Source organism: Peromyscus californicus, unplaced genomic scaffold (assembly GCF_007827085.1).
Source record: "Peromyscus californicus insignis strain IS unplaced genomic scaffold, ASM782708v3 Scaffold_17__1_contigs__length_78620276, whole genome shotgun sequence".
Classification (NCBI taxonomy): Eukaryota; Metazoa; Chordata; class Mammalia; order Rodentia; family Cricetidae; genus Peromyscus; species Peromyscus californicus.
The window spans coordinates 13763053-13786009 of NW_026294469.1; the positions used below are offsets into that span (position 1 = coordinate 13763053).

Sequence of the window (22957 nt, forward strand, 5' to 3'; positions counted from 1 at the left end):
ATGCTGAGAAAGGAGGATCTTGAATTTGAGGCCAGCCTGGGCAACATTTAAAGAACTTAACTTTAAAAAAAACATTATGCACAGAATTGATCTTGAGGCTTCCAGTCGAGGCTTCCTGTTGTATGAGCCCAGGTGCAGTTCATCTCCTGAGAGGCACCTTGGACGCCTGAAACACCTCTTACTTTGCTTTGCTTCACTTTAAAGACATTAATTCCTTGTCCTTTATTTAGTGCCAGCCTGCCCTGGCAAAGCTCTGAGAGGTAATTCGTCAGCCATGGCAGAGGCATTGACATCTCGGGAAGACTCTCTTACGTTCACTGTTCACTCTGAATATGAGCGTTAGCATCCTTTACTTGGTACTCTGAATATGAGCGGTAGCATCCTTTACTTAGTACTCTGAATATGAGCGGTAGCATCCTTTACTTAGTACTCTGAATATGAGCGGTAGCATCCTTTACTTAGTACTCTGAATATGAGTGGTAGCATCCTTTACTTAGTACTCTGAATATGAACGGTAGCATCCTTTACTTGATACTCTGAATATGAGCGGTGGCATCCTTTACTTGATACTCTGAATATGAGCGATAGCATCCTTTACTTAGTACTCTGAATATGAGCGGTAGCATCCTTTACTTGATACTCTGAATATGAGCGGTGGCATCCTTTACTTGATACTCTGAATATGAGCGGTAGCATCCTTTACTTAGTACTCTGAATATGAGCGGTAGCATCCTTTACTTAGTACTCTGAATATGAGCGGTAGCATCCTTTACTTGATACTCTGAATATGAGCGGTAGCATCCTTTATTTGATACTCTGAATATGAGCGGTAGCATCCTTTACTTAGTACTCTGAATATGAGCTGTAGCATCCTTTACTTGATACTCTGAATATGAGCGGTAGCATCCTTTACTTAGTACTCTTAAGAGCCCGCACTAATCACAATAAGGTGGCATTACAGAAATGGGCTCCTGCACTGTGTTCCCTGTCATTCCAGGGTGCCTCAGACATGTTTGCAGCCTGGGAATAGTGAGATATTTTAAGTTTTCATCACCAAGTTTTACACAGTTGCCATTATGTTAATATTTAAGCCCCGTTTTCCCTCTAGCAAACAAGCTTCCTTCTATTGCCAGTCTACTTGTGGGGCCCTTGGAATACGAGGGGAAATAATGCCAGCAGCGCCTCGCTGAAAGACAGAGGCCAGAAGCCTAGGCAGGAGCAAGGAGAGAGTCCTGGTGGGGGAGATGCCCCATGTGGGCCCAGATCTCTCTGTTTTTTTCTGGGTGTGGTTGACATTGGCTCACCAGATTCAACCAGACCTGGCCAGCAAGCCCCAGGGGTCTCCTTGTATAGGCATACGCTGCCACACCCTGCTTTTTGTGGGTGCTGGGGATTGAACTCAGGTTTTTATCCTATGTGACAAGCACTTTACCAGCTGAGCTGTATCTGCCTCTCCCTCTCCCCCATTATGAAGCAGGGTCTTATGTAGCCCAGGGTGGCCTGAAATTCGCCGTACATCCAAGGCTGGTCTTGAATTCCTTGTCCTTCTGTTTCCTAAGTACTGGAGTTACAAGCATGTTCCATTCAGGACCAGCTACAAATACTACTTTAAATGTTTTTGTTCGTTTGTTTGTTTTGATTCGAGACAGGGTTTCTCTGTGTAGCCTTGACTGTCCTGGAACTCACTCTGTAGACCAGGCTGGCCTCGAACCCAGAGATCCACCCGCCTCTGCCTCTCGAGTGCTGGGATTAAAGGTGTGCGCCACCACTGCCCAGCTAACATTGTATTTGTCATTATGTGTTCTCTGTGTGTGTGTGTGTGTGTGTGTACATGCACACTTGTGGGCGTCAGAGGACAATTCTGTATAGCCTCTTCTCTCCTTCCCCCATCACACCGGCTCCAGGGCTTGAACTTAGGCCGCCAGGTTTTGCACAGCAAGCGCTTCCCCAAGTGAGCCCTCCCACCAGCTCTGTGAGCACTGTTCTCAGAGCACCCCAAGTCGCAGAGGAGCAGTGCTCCTCCAGCATCCGCAGTGAGGTTTCACACTCGGGGCCACCCACGGTCCGCACTTGGTTTGGCTTCCTCCAGCATGCTGTGCTGCTTTGGGTGGTGTGTCCAGCCTGCTTAGTATGCTCAGTGGATCTTAGCCTAACTGCACGGTAATCCTCGGTGAGGATTATTTCTCAATCTCCTCTTGGCAGATTCATTTTCTTCCTGTTTATTGAGCACCTGCTGTTTGTCGGGTGCTGTGCGGGGGTGGGGTGGGGGGTCCTAACATTGTAGGGAGACAAGGAACTGCCGTTTTTTTCAGTCACTCTGACCGCAGTCCTCTGACCTCTGACCCACCTAACCTCCCCCTTCAGGGCAGTTAAACACACACACACACACACACACACACACACACACACAGAGATAGAGAGATGGAGAGAGAGACAGAGAGATAGAGAGACAGAGCAAGACTGAAACTGAGAATATCGGTATCTGCCCTTACAGTCACCCCTGGATCCCGTGATGCTGGCCAGGCAGCCAGCCATCCACATGGAGCATGCTTCCCTTAGACAGCCTCCTCACCCAGCAGGCTGGATGAAGTCTGAGAGCACCCGAGGGACATTGCCAGTTAGGAAGAAACAAAGGACAGCTTTGCGTGCAGTAACTTCACCGTGGACCTGCCCACTGTCGATAGCCTTGAAATAAACAGACCTTGGGGCGGGCGTGTAACTGGAAGGACTCTGCTAGCAAAGGAGGAAGCAGAAGCAGGGGTCCCAGGAGGGCAGGGTTCGCAGAGGCAGATGTGTGTGAAGTGTGGAGAAGGAAGGATGAGGGTGTCTGGGGTCAGTGTGTCTGGCTTCCCACACCTCTGTCTGTTTTTCTTTCACTCTGGGCAAAGTAAATCTGCTCCTCCAGGAATTCTAGAGTAGCAAATGGTGAGCACTAAGAGAACCTAGGCTGGGTGTGGCCCCAGGCAGTGGGGACCAAATGGGCCTCCTCCAGATCTCTTACTGGGCCTTGAAACTCACGATAAATCTGCAAATACCTGGCGTTTGGGGACTTGATCCCTCTCCCTGGGATTTCTGAAAGGCACGTAGCATTGCCACAGCAGTGACTTCAGGATGTCCCCATCAGCAGCACTGACTGCTTCTACTTCCTCCGTTCCTGTACGTTTTCTGTCCAGATCTCACACCTCCTTCCTACCGCATATGGGGGTCTAGTGGGATGTTCAGAATGCCCTGCCAGAGAGCTCCTTGGGCTCCCGTGGGCAAAGCTTGGTTCTGGCTTAAGACATACATTCTCTGCCGTAGCCTCACTCCAAACTGTGCGATCCAGGGCAGATGCTTTCTGCCTCTCTGAACATCATTTTCCTCCTGTACCTAAGCACCAACCCCACAGGGTTGTTCTGTGCACTGAATGGGCTAGGAGCATGAAGAACACACACTGTCGCCTGGGGCAAAAAGTCATGTAGAGAGGGCTAGCTCCTGTGACTTTTTACCTGCCTTTATAATCTGTGATCTTTGTGTCCTAAATACCTAGCACAGTACATGACTCATAGTAGATGCTCTTTAAAAATCCCTTTGTCGACTTCATTAAGGATTCATTGAGAAACAATAAACTGAATCTATTTTAAGTGTACAGTTGAATGGGTTTGGGTAGGGTCGGCTCTGAGCATTTCCATCCCTGCCCCCACACTCCCTGTGCCCTTTACAGCACGCATTTCATCTACCCATCGCCCCAGGAGTCACTTTCTGTCACAGCAGTTTGTATGAAATGGGATCAGATGGAATGCCCTGTTCAGCAGCTGGCTGTTTTGATTGGTGTCACGAGTCTGAGATCCATCCACATTGGCTGTATCCACAATTGTATGGTTTTCCACCCCACTCTTAACCACTGAGTAGTATTCCATCATATGGCATGCCATATTTTGTTTATCCACTCACCAGTTGCTGAGCATTAGCATTTCCAGTCTGGGGCAGTTAAGAATAAAGCATCTGTGAATATTCATGTGCAAATCTTTGTGGGGACGTGTTTGCATTTCTCTGGGGTAAATGTCTAGGAGTGAAATGATTGTGTGTAACTGTGTGCTGTGGGGGTGGGGTAGAGGAGGGAAAGAGTGTACCCGAGAACAACCTCAAGTGTTCTTGGGGTATTTTCCAAACCTCGTTTTTTAAGACAGAGTCTCTCTCACTGGCCTGAAACTCACCTCGTAGGCTGTTCTGGCTGACCAGTGAGCCCCAGGAATCTACTTGTCTCTGCTTCTCCAGGATTAGAAGCATGTGCCTTACCACCTTGCCTAGCCCTCTGTGTGGGTGTTGAGAACACTGGTGCTCATTCTTGCACAGCAAGATCTTTTTACCAACTGAGCCCCCAGCCCCCAGTGTTTAACTTGGAAGAACCTGAAAGCAGTTCATCAGAGTGGTTATACCATCTCCTGCTCTCATCAGAGCCCTTGAAAATGTGTACTGTCCATCTCTCAGATTTTAAACGTCCTTTATGGGTGTATAGAGGTGTCTTGTTAAGATTGCAAATTAGAGTTGAGAATCTTTCCATGTGCATATTGACGGAATACATTCTTTAATGACATGCCCAACTCTTTAGCCCATTTTTAAAAGTTATTAATACAAGAGGGTCATTAAGAGTATATTCTAGGCTGGGTGGTAGTAGCGCCCACCTTAAATCCCAGCACTCAGGAGAGTTTAAGACCACCCTGGTCTACCGAGGGAGTTCCAAGACAGCCAGGGCTACACAGAGAAACCCTGTCTTGAAAACAAAACAAAGTAAAAAGTATATTCTAAATGGTTTAATATAGTCTCAATTTAGATTTTAATGTGTGTGGGTCTTATGTGTCCAATGTGCACATAAATCCTTCAAGAGAAAAAGATGCTTCCATAGGCCTCTGTCCTCAGGTCTATAGCAGTAATGCTCGTAGTAGTCATTTTTTAAGTGCAGGTTAAAATGCCCTCATGCAGAATGCATAAAACCAGAGCTGTTTCCTGTTTCCAATGTGTTCAGACCTGGGGGTGCCTCCAGAGTGCACTGCTAAGAGCATCCCTAGTCTGAGACTCTGACATCCTGTCAGTCCCCCCAAATGTCAGATTCTGGAGCATTTTGGATTTCAGATTTAGAGATTAGGGATGCTCAGCCTGTGCACATCAAATGGTACTGTAACAGAATAATTATGATAGTGTAGAAAAAAACTACTAAATCCACTTTTGAAATGTCATGTGAAGGTGTTAAGTTTGGGAGCTGGGTTTTCTTTAACGTCTCAATAGACATGAAGTGCTCTTTTATTTCTGTAGAGAACACTGTAATTATGTAGATAATCTTTTCTTTGTGTTGTGGGTCCTCCTATGCTAGATCAAGGTTCTGCTATTAAAATTAATAATAAAATGTGTGTAGAAACCATTTCTATTTTCTTTACAGCCAACTAGGAACACTTGCCTGTTTTCGAAATCTTGCCTGGAGAATTAAACAGTGGACACTCCCTCATTTAAAATTCTGTAGCAGACACCCACCCCTTCCTCCGTTCCCAGTCTGTCTAATTTGACAAGGATTGCTTGTTGGTTTTGTGGTGCTCGGGTTTGAGCCGTTTCCTTGCACATTCACAATGTTCTTGAAGCACATCCCCTTCATCCCCTGCTACCCTTTCCTCCTTCCCTCGCCTTCCCAGTGGTCTCCCTTCCCCCCAGACAGTTTGACTTTTATCTTCATATCATCTGTGCACATGCGATTTTTGTCTAAGACCAGCTTAATTCACTTAACATGATTATCTAGATACATCAATTTTCTTGAGAACGATGTAACTTCATTCTTCTCCTATGGCTGGAGATAATTCCACTGTGTGTATAGCCGTTTCCTTTATCTGTTCTTTTGTTGCTGGACGCCGAGGTTGGTTCCATCACTTTTAGCCGTTGTGAATCGTGCTGCTGATTCACTGGTGTGCATTTCTCCCTGGGATGTGTTGACTTAGAGTCCTTAGAGTAAATACTCGGGCTTGATATTCTTAGTTTTTGAGACCAGAGCTCACTAAGTTAGTTGCCCAGGCTGGCCTTGAACTTGAGACTTTCCTGCATCAGGCTCTTGAGTAGTTCGAACTCTAGGCCTGTGCCACCAGGTCTGGCTTAATTCCGCAGCTTTGCTGCCTGTTTGGCTCTCAGTTTAGCCCTAAGCCCCTGGGGGAACCTCCCTCTGGTTGCCGCTGGAGACAAAGCAGAGAGGTTATCTGCAGGTGCTGTCTTGAGAGGGTGAGCATGCTTCACCTCAGAATCTGTGCACACCCAGTTACATACCCAAATTCCAAGTCCAAAGCTACTATAACCCGGAAGTTCACCATGACTTCACAGATGCCCGAGGCCTACTAAGTAGATTTTGTGATCATAACTGATTTTCTTAGTCCTTTTTCATTTTGCTGCCAAACCTTTAAGGCTGAATTTCAGCAGTCTTCCTTGAGGACAGCAGTCTCTCACTCCCCAGGGTGCAGAAGGTGGTTCTCTTTGTTAGAGTGGGGACTGAGCTGGCCCCAGCCACTGAACCACCGGTGAGTGGAGAGTTGGGCCATCCATTTGCTGTAATTGGGGCTATTCTGTGAGAGGAAGCTGCGTGCTATCAGACAGGACATCCTGTGGTCCCCTGGTTTACGATGGTGCGGACACGCTTTTTACTTAAATGCTAGGATGGTCTGGTTTCCTTCCTTCTGTGTTAAGTAGGGAGCCCGGTGTGATGATTTCTCTTTCACTTTGAGTCTCCAACAAACAGCGCACTCCCAGAAACTCACCACTAGGCTCACAGATAGAAAACATTGTGACTTTTTACGTGAGCTTGTGGTGATTTAACCATCCTCCATTTCTGTTGCCTTGAAATAATTAACTGAACAGCATGGGAAACAAACAGAGAAGAAGAATTTAATGTTCTTTAAATTGAACATTAATACACAGTTCCGGAATTGGGTCTAGTGACTCCATAGTGTAGGTCTAGATCCCTACAGACTTGAGTATAGTGTAGACACGACCCGTGAGGGTCTGAAACATGTTCACAAGGCGGTAACAGGGGCAGGCTGGGTGTCACGTGGCTTCTCAGCCACAACAGGCTGCTCTAACCTTTATCCTGTCCCGCTGGGAGGCTGGATCTGCACGCAGGCCATCACAGGCTCCTCAGGAAGGAGTCTTTCCTGTCCCTCCCCATTCTGGTGGCCCCATATGTTCTGTGGTGTAGTTTCAACACCCGGTCTCTGCCTCTAATTATCCTGCCTCCTTCTTCAGCTGTGTGTTTTTCTTGGCCACCTTTTAAAAATACGAGTTGCCGGGCAGCGATGGCGCACGCCTTTCATCCCAGCACTCTGGAGGCAGAGCCAAGTGGATCTTTGTGAGTTCGAGGCCAGCTTGGTCTACAGAGTGAGATCCAGGACAGGCTCCAGAACTACATGGAGAAATCCTGTCTGGAAAAAACTAAAAGAATTTTTAAAAAAATAAAATAAAAAGTAAATAAATAAATAAATAAAAGGACCAGTCATTAGGCCCACCCTAATCCACTATTTTCCTCTTAACTGGTTCATTTGCAAGTAAGATCATATTCTGAGGGTCCAGATATAGGAGACTTTAGAAGAAGGGACAGTCTTCACCTCTGTGTGAGCAGACTATGTATGCATTGATTATGTGTGAAGCCATTTTGAAGTGTGTGTATGTGAAAATGCATACATATGTTCTGCTATACATACAAAAAATTGTTTTTTGTTTCTTGAGACAAAGTCTCCTGTTGCCCAGGTCCACTGTGAATTGACAGTGTAGCCAGAGATGGCCTTGAACTCCTGATCATCCTGACTCTGCCTCCCAAGTACTGGGACTGCAGGCTTGCATCACCCTGCCTGGCTACTTAAGAGAAACTTAGGAAGATAAGGGTTATGACTGAGTCAGGAAATAGTAGCTCTTTTTTCATGTTGGAAATTCAACTTTCGACCGTGTATGTGGTAGATGCTGAGCTAATCCCCAGCCTGAATAATGGATATTAAAAATTTTTAAATCTTACCTTTTCTATATTTTCTGCTTTTTCTATAGTGCAAAAATGTACAAATTTTTAACGCAAAAATCTTTTATAAAAGAAAAAACACTTTGACGTTTTAAAAAGTCATTTGTCCTTTGCTTTATTAAATGATTAACTATTTGAACATATTTAATAAGTCTTCTTAGCGAATATGTGCACACATAAACACATGAATAAATTTATTGGTGTTTTAATGAACTGGGTATTTATTGTGCTTAATATTATATTGACTGTAACAGTACCTAAGGGTGGAATAATATAAAATAATATAGTCATCGAGACCTTGCTGCTGCCTCCGTGACATGAGGTCTTTGGCTCAAATTTGAAAGTCAAAATAAAGTTAGGTTTATTAGTTAATGGTTGAATTCAAAACTAATTTCCAAAGCATATTTTAAGATTTCTAAGCCAGATGAAACCTGGGAATCTAGAAACTAGCTATGGAGGCAGGATGTGACTACTTCAAGACTGATGTGTTTTATCAGTCCATATTGGCTCCCAAGTTGAGCAACAGTTACCACACTCTAGACCTGAGTTTATCCTCACCACCGTTCTTTAGGCAGGCCAGTCAGTAATTAACCAATTGTCATTCTGGCTTTAAGAGTCCCAAGTCTTGGAGCGGTAGGGATGGTGTGGTGGGTAAGAGCACTTGTGTAAGGACCCAAGTTCGAATCCCCTGTACCCTTGTAAAAACACCAGGTGTAGCTCTGCGTGTCTCTAGTAAGTAAAACACGCTTAAGTTCAGTGGAGACCATGAATCATCCACATTAAACTGCTACCTCTGTTAGACTTTTTTGTTCAAGTGCCTCTCCTTCCACTCTTCCCCAAGCCGAGGGTCTTACCATGTGTCTATTATTTTTGTACCTGATCCAGTTTGAACGTGGCTAGCACTTAAGTGCTCAGTTTTAGCCCTTCCTTCTGAGAATTGTAGTGCTAATACACCCTTGCTGGGAAGGTTGTAATTCCGACCTCTAACTAAAGCAAGAGAGAGGAGAGCCAAGAAATACCGCAAGGCGTGTGTATGTGTGTGTGTTACTTGTGCAAGAACGTGTAAATTTTGACCTGTAACAAGACTGAAGAGAGGAGAGCAAAGAAATACTGCCAATCCCTCCCTCCCTTCCTCCCTCCCTTCCCGGCCTCTGGTGTGGGTGGACTGGTGTTTCTCTAGACGATTCTGGTGTAGAAAGAGTGTTAGTCTCTTCGCTCTAGTAATGGTAAATGAGTTTGACTTAAAAGAAAAACCTTTTCTGAAATACAAAATGGTATTTGATGTCCCACACAAGAATACTAAGACGCTGGGCTGGGATGTAGCTTAGTGGTAGAGCACTTGTCTGGCACGCACAAGGCCTTAGGTTCGATTCCCAGAACTGCCAAAGGAACAGGAAGATATTCTGTCGCTTTCCTCTTCATTGTCAACTGGACTAGTTAGAATTACCGAGGGTAAAATTTACCTCTGGGTAAATCAGCGGGGCTGTTCCCAGAATAGTTTGTCTGAAGGGGAAGACCTATCCTGAATGTGGACAGAAGCATCCCAGAGCCCGGAGTCCCAGACTGCATTAAAAGGGAAGGGCGGAGCCAGCTGAGCGCCAGTATTCCTGCACAGCGGCTTCTGGACTGCAGTCTCCACAGCAGACCTCTGCTGAAGGAAGTGTAGTTTGGGGAAAGACGCTGTGGTGGACCGGCAGTGCAGTAGCACCCCTGACTTGAGTTCTCATCCCCACGGCGACAGCAGTTTGGCTGACATCACTTACTTCAGCTCAGCTACCTCAGTGACTCGGATTTCCACTTGTTGGCATGTTCAGGAGAGATCTCTTTCTTTCCTGGATGCCGTATGGACTGTGGTCTCCGGGGTTGTGGGGTGGGTTTGATATAGACTATCATGCAAGGATGTTCAGCCTGCTGCCTGCTGGTGACTCATGGCCCAGGGCAGCTAGAATGTAGCTCAATGCAAAATTTCAATCTTACTTAAAACATCACGGGGTATTTTTTTCAAACTCCCCCCTGCCCCTTTTGGTAACTCGGTTGCACACTTGTCCGTCCTAAACTCTGTAGATGACAGGGTGACTCAGAGAAGCCAAGGGGAACCTTTCTCACTCCAGGTAGGAGTTAATAGTATTCTGTTCCTTGGTTTGAAGTTTCCCTTTTTTGATTCAGCCTACTTTGGAAAGAATTGAGAGAGAATGGGCACAGGAAGGACTCCAGGGATGAGCGTCTGTTACCCAATTTGGACTTAAATTTGCTAGAATGTCTTTAAATGTTAGCCTGCGCTTTGCCATCTCATTAATAGTCTCCGTTTTATTGATACTTCATTTCCATTTCAAAATGTCCTCACGTGTTTAAAAGTCATTTTTACCACAGTGAAGGTGCAGACATGTGGATAGGCACTAGCCTTTGGGAGGGAGATATCAAGGTTATATTTTTTAAGGGTATGTTATTCTAAACTCATAGTCAAGATGCCAATCTAAAGTCTTTTATTAGCTTTGAAAAAAAATTGTAAGCAGTAATGTCCATTTTTACTAATCTACCACAAAAAGTAAATTGAGAGCCTTGGCTCCAAAATACATAGTAACTAGAAATGTAAAATGTGGCAGTTCCTAAAATACTAGCGTGGCTTATGTGTTCCAGCTGCCAGGTGCTCTCGCCAGAAAGCGTTCCCAGCAATAAACTGAGGAAATCTCACCCAGAGCTCCACTGTTCAGGCCTTTCTTCATGGAAACATATGTTTAAAAATCAGTGCGGTTTAAGTCCAGAATGAGAAACTGAGTTTAGTGCCTGCCTGGGCTACAGAAGGAGTTCAAGGCTGTCCTGGGGAATTTAGCTGAGCCCCGGTCCCAGAGTAAAATTAGAAGGCTGGGGACGTAGCTCAGTGGTGCAGAACACTTGCCTGGCGTACTCCCGGCCCTGGGTTTGATCCCCTGTACAAGATGAGGATTTGATGGAATTCCACAGCAGCTTCAGTACAGGCCACAACTGGATCTTCACTTGTCTTCCCTCACTGTCCTGGACTCTTTAAGATGGGGGTGAGGGGGTGGGCTTCCATTGAGAGCAGCCACCTCCCCCTTACACCCCCACCGCTCTACATCCCAGCTCTGCTGCTGGATGGCTGTGACCTCACAGAACTGTAACTTTTCCTGCATCAGGGCATAAAAGCAGCTGTAAGGCATTGTTGGGAGGACAAAATCCTGTTGATGATTTATTTACTCTTACAGAAGGCATGAGTGATTGCTAAGTACTGTCATATATGATCCCATCCAGTCCCCATGCTTCTCCAGCAAATAAAAGGGAGTCTCTTGTGGAGGCACGAAGGTGGCCAAGGTTACCCACCGGTTGGTGGGAGCTCTGGGTCTAGAAGCTGGTGCCCTTGGCTTCTAGGTTGGAGACCTCCTGAATCTGCAGATCACCTAGTGAACGTTTCATAGATGGCTTGAAGACTGCACATTACTCGCTTTTTTCTTTTCCTTCCTTCCTTCTTTCCTTCCTTCTTTCCTTCCTTCTTCCTTCCTTTCAACGAAAGATAAAAGTCCTTTAGTCTGCTCAACCTCATTTGTTCCCTCAAGCTGCCTCATAACACAGGGGTGTGTCAAAACAGTCACCTCCATGGTATGATTTTGAGCATCCTGTGACTTTCTTTTCCCCACAGAACTCTCCCCGACACTCATTCATTTAGCATGGACTTAAAGTTTTGTGCACACCCTGGAGATATGGCAGTAAGACAGACTTATACTGTGAAGTTCCTGCCATCATAGAGCGTGCACTGGGAGGCAGCAGGTGGTGAGAAGATAATAAACAAGCGAGCTAATCACAGATTGTGTAATGTCCAAGAGTCGAGGACAGAGCGGTATCAGAAACTGGGGAGGCCCCTTCAGCGGGTGGGCAGGAGGGCTTGCTGAGGAGTCGACATTGAAGCTGGACCTGAAGCATGAGGTGCAGGTGATGGATGGTACCAGGTTCTGGAAAGAGCTCCCCTGCCTTGGCCTAAGCCCGTGCCCTGGTCATCCCGAAGGATTAGCCGGGAGCTGCTGTCCATCACTTGTTTCTCATTAGGAGAAGGCAGACTAAAGATGCTGACATGGAGATGCAGCAACACCTGAGCCCCGTTCGGTGGCCACACCCTCTTCTGCTGTGTCTTAGGCACTTGATTTTACACAGTGTGGGTGAACAGCTGACCATGACCACCCAGCGGTACCCAGTGTACCCATCCTGAAAGGTTGACCAGGGGCCACGCTGGGTGGGGGCGACTTGGGCCCTGACTTAAAATGACTTGGGATCCTGGGAGAGAGCGAAGGTCAGCATGACAGGGAACAAGGCCAAGCAGGGCTGGGAAAGTAAACAGAAGGCATATGGAGGAGAAGAAGTGGATGTGGAGGGAGCCAAGAGTGGTAGGCGGGGCCGCCGGGCAAAAGTTGGTGCCCTAAGGAGACCAGCCAAGTCTTGTGGCATGGGAACAAGCCCTGGGTTATTGGAATTATTTTCGGAACATGGACAGAGCCGCCCACTGCTTGGAACAGATGGATATTTAGGCAAATATAATCAGCTGCATTTCTGACCATATGAAGAGACATGTGTCCGCTGTGCATGCACGGATGTGTGCACAGTGTGTGTGTGTGAGAGAGACCTTAGCTACTTTCTCACTGTGTGACGTCGGCTTCCATTCATATCCCTGGACAAAAAGCTTTTGTAGAATTCTAAAATTTTCCTATTTCTTGAGTAAGAGTCAAGTTTTCAGTTCATTTCAGGGTCATAGATATCAACGTAATTTGGAGTTAAAAATCAAAACAACAGAAATATCTACCAACATTTGGCATCTGAAGGTTTTGTTCTTCTTGGTCAGGAACCAAACAGAGGACATGTACAGGAGACACCCCATAGAAAGCTGCAGGGAGCAGCAAGCTGCCCAAGGTAGAGGGGCTTATTCAAGGCAAGCCAGTGGGCCTCACTTAGCAGACAGTTGCAGAAATTATGCCTTTTAGTCATATTCTGTTTTAAAGGGGGCAGGGCTGGAGAGAGGTCTCAGCAGGTGAAAGTGCTCTCTGCACAAGCACAAAGACCTGCCTGAGTTCAAATCCTGAACACCTATGTAAAAAGCCAGACTTTGTAGGGGATGGAGGCAGGAGGATCACTGGGGCTTCCTGGCTGCCAGCTGATCCATGTTCAATGAGAGAGAGACCTTGTGTCAAGGGAACAAATGTAGAGCAGGGTCCCTGCTGTCCTCTGGCTTTCACATGCTTGTGGGCACACACACATGTTCATACAGTGCACACACACAGACACACAGACACAAATAAAAAGTTAAAAGTAATGATTAATTATCAACGGGGCAGACACCCTTCGCTTACTTTTCTATTCCCTCTCTCCAGGAAGTAGCCCTTACTAGCAGGAGTGGCAAGTTATGATGGCCAAGCTGAACAGAACTCTGTGCTCACATTGGTAGCGTCACACAGTAGATGATAGCACAGCCGCCTAGAAAAGCCTGGAGTGTGGCAGGCACCCCAGCCCTCTTCTGAAGCTCAGTTTCCGTCTCACGTTTGTCCTCAAAGTGCCTTCACCTGGAAGCCCTTTCACTGATTTCCTTTGCTGCTTTTGATCCACAGTTGCCTAGTTACGGAGGGAAATGCTGTGTTTCGGTGTCTATGGTCTAGCATTGTGCGTTGTGCCCGACACTTCCATCCTTGTGTGAACTCAGACCTCTGCCACCTCAGAGGCCTCCCCTTCTTCCCAAGGAGTTTGACTTGCCTCATCTCTCCCATTCCACCACAGGACCATAAAACCCAGGAACGTAAAATGTGTGAATCTGCCCACAGCTGTGTAATTACTACATGGAGACAATGTGATGTCTTTAATTTCCTCCCTTATCATACATCAGAAGGCATACAGAAACTTTAATACACCATCTTCAATGAGACTTCCCAGTTTTTGTAACCCCTCTTGGGGATGAGTATGTCTTGTCAAGGTTTTTCTTTTATGATCCGCTCTGCTTAATCCTGATCTCTGTCTTGGGCAAATCCTTCCTCCCCTGCCATGTGGGTCATGAATAGATGAAGAGAAAGTGATAAATGAATTAATGAATGAATAGAAAACGATGAATGAATGAAGAAAAAGTAATTAATGAATTAATGAATGAAGAGAAAGTGATGAGTGAATTAATGAATGAAGAGAAAGCGATGAATGAATGGGGAGAAAGCAATGAATGGATGAATGATGAATGGGGCATGGTCTAGAGGTATTCTTTCCTTGGTGAAGTGCCTTAGTCCTGCCTCTCACAGCTCCTCATTTGGGACATGTATTATACACAGATGAAAAGCAGGGGAATTTCTGGTTCAGGGCACACATGCACACCCTTGCTCCCTGTAGAAACCCTGGTTCATCATGAGGGATGTTCTGGGGAGGGGGTTGTTCTGGGGGAGCCGGACCTGTGTGCTGTCACAGGGCTTCCCGCCACCTTCAGATGATAGACTATAAGGTAGGACTCATCCTCGAGTGCAGTGTGGGGGTTTCTTCCCTTGCCTCATTCTCTTTTTTTGTTTTTGTTGTTTGAGGGTTTTTGTTTTGTTTTGTTTTTTGTTTGTTTGTTTGTTTGTTTGTTTGTTTGAGACAGGCCCTAATTGGCTTGGCTTTCCTAGAACTCAATAGATCCACCTACCTCTGCTTCCAAGTGCTGAGCTTAAAGGAGTATGCCACCATGCCCAGATGACTAAGTATCTTAATCTGTGGGCATAGATGTACTTTTTCCTCCTTTAAAATATTTATGTTTAACATGATTCTAGAAACTATAACTGGTAAGCATAGGGTCATTATTATATCATCAACTCGATAAATCCTTTTTAAACATATTTGTGGATACCAATAGTGTTCATAAAAGAGCTACTTTTATTAGAATATCCCTAAAGATCTTTCTGGATAAAGAGTTCTGTTGCAAATTTGAAACACAGCCCCTCTCCTTACCTCATTTGTGGAGTGCTCTAACTTTGACAGTCCTAAAAACTTTAACCAAAGAATAGCCTGTGGCAAGGGGTCTGACAGTGTGGCCTTTAAGTGAGCCGGGTGAGTCCAGTGGTTGAGTGAGAAAAGGTGTGCTCAGCGACCCATCACATATGGGACACTTCAAGTAGGTTCTAACACCTGGTCTCCCTAATTAGCCTTAAATCAGTGAAGCACTGATATTTTCAAACTGTTGTTGAGCTATTCTGGTAGACCTTTATAAGGCCCTTACAAATCATTCTGTACATAAACTCAAATATATACGTTGTTCACATGAAAGACAAATAACATTCCCTTATATATCTTTTCCAGTCTGTTCTTCGTTTCATTTATGTAAAATGGAGAGAAATGTATTTTTCTTAGACTCGTGATGGTAGATTGCTTCTCCTGGTGAGGAGAAAATTGCTAAAAAGAGAGATTGCTTTGAGAGAAGAAAAATAGTCACAGGTACAGATACTGTCAGCACAAAATATGTGAATGGAATATGTTGGCGTGGCTGGCTAAAATTTCTGAACATTTTATAGTAAACAGAACATTCCAGATTAAGGAAATGACCTAAGAAGGTAATTGAATCTTGTGCCTTTTAACAAGATTTGTTTGTTTCTACATGTATGCGTGTACCTGTGTGAGTTTATGTGCACCATGTGCGTGCAGGTGCATGAAGAGGGTGTCAGATCCCCTGGAACTGGAGTTAGAGGGGGTTGTGAATCCTCTGCAGCAGTGGTGAACACTCTTAACCAATGAACCATCTTTCCAGCCCTCCTAAGACTTTTAAAGTTCTAGCTTCAGTCTGGGCTTGGGGCAAGTGTAAGCTAAACAGGGCCTCCACACAGAGCAGCAAATGAGAGTCCATTGCATACAGAGGGATGTTCTTCTACAGATGGCCTTTTCTAAACTTGGGAAGACTTGTGAACTCAGATGTTAGTTGTTAAAAAAGAATCAAAGTAGATTCCACATGCCTCATTCCTCAAATGAATTTCTCCAACCATTCTTATGTGGACAATCCCAAAGAAAGACCAGACTAGGATCCTGGAACACCTGGTCTATCATGAACCCCACTTTGGGGGGGCTTGTGAAACAATGGGGTGTCCTTACAGAGGGTTGACTATGAGTGTGAAGGAGAAAATGGGATGGTGTGGCTGTGGTGGTCCATTAGGTGGGATTGGGCAGGGCAAAGAGACAGACCGAATGACCTAAGAAACCATTTCAGTTAGCATACAATGCTGTCACCGACATTTTATATATTTGTTTAATTTTGAAGAATGCCCCCAAATAATTCATAAACCTTGCAAAAATTGATTCTTGGACAAATCTACAGATTATTTTATAATTGAGTCTGGGGTCCCATGATTAGTAAGGTGGTAGAATTCGTATTTTGATTTTTTTTCCCCCATGTTTGGGGCTTGCCAAGCCCTAATTCAAGCTAGTTTGTTTCATCGACTCACAGAAAATTCCATTTGTTTTAGTAAGCAGAAACGCAATGACTAATTTTATGTGGTTCAATAATTGCTGCAAAGCATAAGCTGCTTGTGTCTCTGCACCCAGCCCAACCTCCAAATGTCAGACGCAAGGGGAACTGAATAAATCAGCAAGACACTCGGCCTCAGGCAGGGCTGTCCTTTCTCAGAAGTCACTGTCCAAAGAGAGGCTAGACATGAAACTTTGCTTTCTGAGAATAGAAAGGGATTTCTGGTTTTTGTGGGAGTTTTCCTTTAAATTGCCACCTTCCTAGAAGAACATTTATAAAAGCAATATATAAATCCCTGGTCAGTAGCCAAGGCATCATCTACCTGTCCTCACCTCCTCAGGGCTGCTGGGCTTACATGGCATGTCACGGTACCTGGTTATTTATGTGGGTCTTGGGAATCTAATTTCGGTCCTCATGTTTGCGTGGCAAGCGTGTACCAACCAAGCCATCTCCCCAGCCTCCCTTATCTGCTTTCTAGACTATTGAATTTAACCAGGTCTGTAGTGCTTTGTCCATTTGTTTGTGAGGTCGGCAAAGAGAGTAATTCTGTCCCAGAGGCCACATGGTAGGTCATCTGATAATCGACTGACATTTCTATCTGAAAGCCCCACAGAAGATCCAAACCTGAGCGCCAGCCCTCTGCTGCCATTGGCTCTTTGTTCCGTGCATGCATGTGACCTTGCTTCTCACAGTTTGGCTTTTAACTGGATAAGAATCTCAGCAGTTCCTCAGTTAAAAAGTGGTATCTTGGGGTTGAAGAGACGGCTCAGCAGTTAAGAGCGTCTGTGGCTCTCGCAGAGGGCCCAGGTTCAATTCCCAGCATCCACATGGTGGTTCCCAACCATTCCTAACTCTGGTTCCAGGGGCTCCAGGGTTTTCTTCTGACCTTTGAGGGCATCAAACATGCACCTGGTTTACACACATTCCTGTGTGACTCCTGCCCTGCTTTCCTCCCAGGAGCAGCATGAAATGGCTTTGTCTCTAAGATGATGTCAAACTCCCCTGTGCTAACCACACAACACTCCTGCCAGACAGGGACAGGCGCTCTCACCTTCAAATTACCATGGAGGTGAAGAAGCGAGAAATTATAATGAATTTCAGAATGTATCTGTGGAAAGTATAGACTATTTAATTCTCATCCGAGGCTAATGTTTAGAAAAGTATGGGAAATTTTCTGTTTTTAAAAAAGTCACCTGGATAATTTCGGATTGAATACATTAAAATTGTGTCTGTAGAAAAAAAATGGGACTGGGAAGAGAAAAGATGGCATCAGCGTGGAGGTAGAATCGTCCACACGGACACACAGTGAGGGACATGCACACACATCGGGGGAGGGGCACAGACACTGTGACTTGCTGAAAGTTCACAAGGGCACGTCCCCTCAGGGCAGAGGGCAGGCCAAGCCAAAGCTGTCAGGCCTCACATCAGAAAGCTGGCGTGCATGGCTGGGCAGCCAACAAAAGACACCAAAGTCAAGTGAACACAGAGGTGCCTTGCTGAGAGAGAGAGACTCTGAGATTCCATTTTACCCTAGCCAGAATGCCTGCACCAAGAAGATGGATGACAGAGACCATTAGCAAATATTGGGGAGGCAGCATTCACTAGTGGTCCCAGTATAAACAAGCACAAACGTGGAAATTAGGGTGGAGGGTTCTCAAAGAGTTCAAATCGGAAAGGCTTCTACATCTACCACAGAGACATTTATTTGTTCATCGTGTTTATCACTGCTCTACTCATAGCAAGAAAATAGAGCCAGCCTAAATGTCCTTCATCAGATGAGTAGATAATGAAAATGTGATATGATGCACACACACACACACACACACACACACACACACACACACACACACACAGAGGAATTTTATTTAGCTGTCAAGAAAAATGAAACTTTCAGGGAAATGGATAGATCTGGGATACAGTCTATTAAGCCAGTTGGAATAGACTAGAGCAGACATATGTTCTCTCATGGCGACCCTGCCTTTCAGTGTTTACATGCGTGTGTGTATGTGGGTGTGAGTGTAGCTATGGAACCAGACAGGACCACCAGGAGGGCGAATAGGAGTATTGATGACAACAGTGACGGCAGCAGAACACGTGACAGGGAAACAGAGAGGAGGCCACTGTGGGTGAAAGGGAGCAGGCAGGGCAGGGAGCTGGGGAGGAGACTCAACGAAAGCAAGTCTTGCTTGAAAATACTGGAGTGAAACCTAGTACTCGGTATGGTAGTTAGTAAATAATAGCTTTCTCAGGTTTGGAAGAACATAGATTCTAAGAATGTGCCAGCCAGCTTCGAGAGCTCAGAGACATTTCTGCTGATCCTGCTGCTGTTAATTCAGATACCTGTTGAAATGTGTTGAATGTATCAGCCATGTTTTCTTTTAGTGGATGCTAGCGTGCCCCTGCCTTTCACTGGGTTATCCTTCCTCTCGCTCTGACCACTCGCCTAGTTTTCCCACACTGGCCTGCCACGGCAGCGTTTCCAGCATTGGCAGGTGTGTTGATTGACGACACACCACAGCAGAAGTTAGGGTGGGACTGGTAACTAGTTACCCAGAGGTTTCTAAAGCACAGCCCATTGTCTATACCTTCATGAGTCTCCCACGGCATGTAGTGCCTTACTTGGGGCGGAATGAGGGGTGGGTTATGAAAGGACAGTTGTCCTTGGGAGAATGTTGTCACCTCAGATCTGGAGGGAAGTAATTCATGGCTGGGCTGCAGCGGCCCACTCTGTTGTTCTCATGCATTTTTTTTTTTTAATCTCATCTACCCATCGTATTTGGTATTCTTCGTCTTATGGAACTACAAATCATTCTTATTCAGAGGGATATGTTGTCGAACACAGATCTGTTTGTACCTTCCCTGCTTTGGGTTTAGTTTTGATTTTAAATCACCTGCAGCAGAATTTCCATCTCCCTTGGGTTGGATGCCACCTAGTTCTGGGCCTCGACACTTCACCTCCCGTCTGTCCGTTGCTGGGAAATGTGAAGGCTTTTTATTACCACATGAAACAATCATTAGGAAAGTACGTCGGCTGCCAGAAGTTATGTCAGTATATAAAAATCACATCCAACAGTCCCAAATACTTGAGATTGTGAATTATTTATCCTTACTAAGGTTTTATGTAATTTATTAAAGGTGGTGAAAGGTGATCACGTTGTAAAAGTAAACGGTTCCTCTTAGTAAGGGGTCATTGAAGGACACAGTGAAAGACACTGAAAGCCAAGAGACCCTTTAGCAGAAGTGTGGAAAAGTCACATCCACGGTCACATTGTCGGGATTCAATGCTGGCAGACTGTTCCCAGGTCTCCAGGGAAAGAGAATTTAGAGGACGCATGGATGCTGTTTTCATGTCCATAAACTCCCATTTAATACCTTGAAGCGGGAAGCAGACTGGCATCATTTCAGGAAAGTAAATGACTCCAAGCACAATTGTTTAATAAACATATAGAGCATTCATGTAGAGCCTGTAAACTTTAGATTTTGGTATTTCGTCCAGTCATGTTTAAAACATCTACTCTGTATCACCAAATCCTGTCTGTTGCAGAAAGGGGTTCGGGACCCTGGGAGAAATGACTGGGTTTAGATCAGAAGAAGCAAAGTTACCAGTTGGGCCTAGAGCAGTTTGTCACAATAGAAAATAAGGAAGGTTATACTGCATAAATAAAAATAAAAATCATCTTGGCCAGAGAATATTCAGGACGCCCCATTACCTGGAAATGTAGAGTACAGAAACAATCAGGACCTGCTCTGTGCTGTGTCCATGATCTGACCTCAGGCTCTCTCAGAACAGGAGTCCTCTTTGTAGGAGGATCATCACAGATAAGTTAAAAATGACCAACAGACAATAACTTCGAAGTCACTAATAAACTGTTGGATCTAGGCAAATGTCACAGTGCCTAACAGCAGTCAGAGAGTCTCGGATTTCTAGTGAAATTTCAGACACTGCATGAAGGACTCTTCACCCCACTCTCCAGATTAGGGCCTGAACCAGACAAAGCCTGTAGATCAAATCACAGGGTATAGGAAAGCGAAGACCAGGGCAACATCAAACCACACCAGCGTGGTGGAGTGGACCCATCCAGATTTGGAAACTCAGCCAAAGAACGTATTTCTTCCAATAGCAGTTACAAAGTCTACATGAAAGACTAGAAATGAAGACTGCCTGCAGTTAATAGAAAAGGAACAAGCCCACCAAGGAAGTCCAGTGTCTGCCCAGTACATGAATTCCTATTCAGACTAAGACAAAATGACCAGCCATCCAAACACTTCCATATTAAAACCAGTGGTCATTTCAGTGTGGTAACACTGCTGTATTTGTTGCTTAGTGTTTTCTAATGTCTCTATCTTTCCAAAACACACCGAGATATCTATAACTGAATGACTCAATACTTGGCATTTACTGTAGAATAATATGGCCTGTGGGGCCAGAGATGGAATTGGCCAAGGGCAGTTGATGGAACTATAAGTAAAACAAGCTTGGTCGAGAATTGATGAATCCAAGAAGTAGACTATTTTAGTTAGGGTGGAAGTGTGGCAGCTAGGAGTATGGCAGTGTACAGGCAGACATGGTGCTGCAGAATCCTACATCTTGATCCAAAGGCAACAGGAAGGGCACTGTCTCACTTTAGCATACCTGAGACCTCAAAGCCTGCCTCCACAGTGACCCACTTCCTCCAACAAGGCCACACCTACTCCAACAAGGCCACACCTACTCCAATAAGGCCACACCTACTCCAACAAGGCCACACCTACTCCAATAAGGCCACACCTACTCCAACAAGGCCACACCTACTCCAACAAGGCCACACCTCCCATTAGTGCCACTCCCTTTGGGAGCCATTTTCTTTCAAACCACCACATAGACACAACTGGTTTGTTACTCTGTTTCATTTCTTTTTTGCATATATTTGTTGCTGAAATCAAATTTAATATATGCCTATCTCTATATATAAACATTCTATGAAATTCATAAAATTGCAAAGTTCTTTGCCAAATGTTTTAACAAAGAATCCTTTACTGCTATACAGCTGTTAGACGGGGCAGCCCCCGGGACACTGGCACTTCAAGGACTTGTAGTAACGGTTCTGTGAGATAATGTGTAAAGCTACAAGATTGCCCGGCTGGGGGGAATGCTCAGTGGTTAGGAGCACTGGCTGCTCTTACAGAGGATCCAGTCTTGTTCCTAACACCCACATTGAGCCACTCACAACCACCTGTAACTCCTACTCCAGAAAATCCAGCATCGTTTTCTGTCCTCTATGGGTACTACACTTACATATGCATACACATGATTAAAAATAAAAGAAATCTTAGTTTTGTTTTTTGAGACAGGGTTTCTCTGTATGGCCTTTGATGTCCTAGAACTCACTCTGTAGACCAGGTTGGCCTTAAACTCACAGAGATCCACCTGCCTCTGCCTCCTGAGTGTGGGGATTAAAGGTGTGCACCTCCATCGCCCTGCAAAATCTTTTTAAAAAAGAAACAAGATTGCTGTGGTGCACAGTGTTGTAAGCCTGGTAACTTAATGTCCCACATAAACATAAGGTCAAAAGTGAGACTCTTAATTTTGTTATAAATTAAGAATCCCAGAGCCTGAAGAACTTTAGAGTCTAGATGGGAGAAATGTGAAGTGGTACCACAGGAAGAAATACATGAAATGTGGTCCGAATAGACAGTTACAAGGAACTAAGGGGAGGAAGGGCCGCGAATAGGTTTGGCCTGCTGCTCTCTCTAGAGCATGGCTGTTGAAACTTCCTCCTCCAAACCCCTCTTCACCGGAGAAATCTTTACCTGAGCTCAGCTAGATAGGTGAGTAAAATAGATACATGAATCAGACATTTATGACAGTAAATTATGAAGAACTGTCAAACGGTCCACTGATATGGGTGTGATTTTACCATGAGGCCAGGCCCAGTGGCTCACACCTGTGATCTTAGCAATGGGAAACAGGCAGAAGTTCACTGCAAGTTCAAGGCCAGCCTGGTTTACATAGTGAGTTCCAGGCCAGCCAGAGACAGAGTGTGACCCTCTCTCAAAAAATAAAAAGACAGAAAGAAAAAAAGAGATGAAAGCAGATTTGCATACTAGAGATGGATGTGCTTGTTGGTCTTAGCACAATACAGTCCAAAAATGCATTGTTTTGATACTTACGTGCTCAGGACTGACAGCAGGAAAGTATTAAAAGCCTTGTTTTCTATAATTAAGCCGGCATGTTCCTGTAAGAGCAGCAAGCTCTATATGTACATCAAAAATAACTGCACTTAACAAAACACAGTAGTCTCCGATCTGAGCCGGGGGTTTCAGGCAGTGCTCGGTGGCATGTCGAGGTGTCACGGCATGCAGTGGGAAGTGCACGTGGTATGTGTTCAGCGTGACGGCTGCAGTGAAGACTCCTGATGCTACGAGGTCAAGCACTGCCAGGAGCACTGTGGAGCCAGAACACATCTGATTATGAACTAATGGTTGGGTGCTGCACGTTCAGAAAC

General features: G+C 45.2%; 1 protein-coding gene across 3 annotated transcripts in view; it reads left to right on the forward strand.

Moving 5' to 3' along the window:
• Mapre2 (microtubule associated protein RP/EB family member 2) overlaps positions 1-22957 on the forward strand; it is a 149605-nt gene that overhangs the window by 60749 nt on the left and 65899 nt on the right. The gene's annotated exons all lie outside the window — the stretch shown is intronic.